Here is a 1,486-nt window from a genome sequence, read left to right on the forward strand (position 1 = left end):
TGAAATTGCTCTCCCCCTCCACCCCAAACACACATGGAACCACCAAATCCCTTTTTCTTCTTGTCCTTGAGACAAAGTGTTGAGGAAGCTGATCTTCATTTCTTAGTCCTCAGCCGGTCCTTGTCCTCCAATGTCTGGCTATCCTGCCAGTCTGGCCCCCAGCCCTCCATGACTTCACCTCCCTCCCTCCTCACAGGCCTACCTCTTCCCTTCCTTTCTTTCCTCCCGCCCACAGACTCACACATCTCCTTTTTCCAACTTGCTGATTTTATTGTATTCAGCATCCATATACCATGACGGTCTCAAAATTGTCCCTATGTCTTTGACCGTTTCTTCATAGCTGCTTCCATAGACACAGCTTGTTCTAGTGCTCTAGCCCAGGCTCTGCATTTACTGTTCGCACAGGAAGTTACTTTGAATGGTTGGATTTTCCATTGCTTCTTGTAACTACTCAGCTTGTGCTTGTATGAATTGTTTTTCAGTCTATGGTAACAGATGAATGTTGTAGGCCTTATCCTTCTGTTGGATACTCTTGGATAAGAAGGGAATGGTTGAGATTTTTTTCTTGATTTATTTTGAAGGGTCCTTCTCACGCTGTTTTTCTGCACCTGGAAAGGCAACAGGCCGAGTCAGCAGGACTTTGGTTTGGGAAAGGAGGATGGGAATGTTATAGGAGAGGGGACTTCATGGATAGAGATGTGACTTGAGGCAGGCATTTGTGCCTGGCAAGGGTAGGATAGGAGTCTTGGGGAGATCTATGGGGGGAAAGGAGCATGGGTAGGATCACTGACCTTGGTCTTTGATTGACGAGAAGTCCGTTGTTCCTTCTTTTTGATTCTTGGGGCTAGCTGTTCTGTGTTTGTGTTCTCCACATTTATGTTAACCTCCTCTGGTGTGCAGATCTCATCAGCCATAGTTAAGCCTCTAGAGGTGTCTATCCCAGGGCTCCTGACCTCTCTTTATATATACCCTCCCCTAGGCAAAGGGGAGCCACACCCTTCAGCTTTGTTTGCTCGTCAAGGGGCTCTATGAGGTAATAATAGCCTTGAGGTGGCTTGTACCTCACAAAGCCCCAGTCCTGACACCTCTGTGCAGGGGGAGGGCAAGATGCTGTGGTTGGAAAAAAGGGATATTTCCTCAGTACCCTCTAAATATCCATCACCATAGCCTCTCTCTCTTCATACGTCAGCACCAGAAGCTGAACAATAGAGAGGCTGGCCCATCAAACGCCTGACACACTGAACTATAGAGTAGGACCCCACCCAGGGTGCCCCTTTAAGTGCCTGATGCGCTGATCTACAGAGTAGGACCCCAGTCAGGGGGCCCCTCTATGTGCCTGACTCACAGAACAACAGGGAAGGACCCCAGGCAAGGGATCCCTCTTAAGTGCCTGAATGGGGGGAGCTATGGAGAAAGATTGGCCAAAGAGGTTTTCTGATCACCAGCTACAAGAGGCTTGAAAAAAGATTCTGATAGGGCCATAACT

At 48.3% G+C, this 1,486-nt stretch overlaps 1 long non-coding RNA gene across 1 annotated transcript; it reads right to left on the bottom strand.

Annotated features, from left to right (window-relative positions):
- Window positions 1-249: 249 nt before the first annotated feature.
- On the bottom strand, window positions 250-1,084 carry LOC133243269 (uncharacterized). Its single transcript, XR_009735033.1, has 2 exons — window positions 792-1,084; window positions 250-608 (listed from the first exon to the last, which is right to left on the bottom strand). It is a non-coding gene; the product is annotated as an uncharacterized LOC133243269 (long non-coding RNA).
- Between the last annotated feature and the right edge of the window lie 402 nt (window positions 1,085-1,486).

The sequence above is a fragment of the Bos javanicus genome, chromosome X (genome assembly GCF_032452875.1).
Source record: "Bos javanicus breed banteng chromosome X, ARS-OSU_banteng_1.0, whole genome shotgun sequence".
Taxonomy (NCBI): Eukaryota; Metazoa; Chordata; class Mammalia; order Artiodactyla; family Bovidae; genus Bos; species Bos javanicus.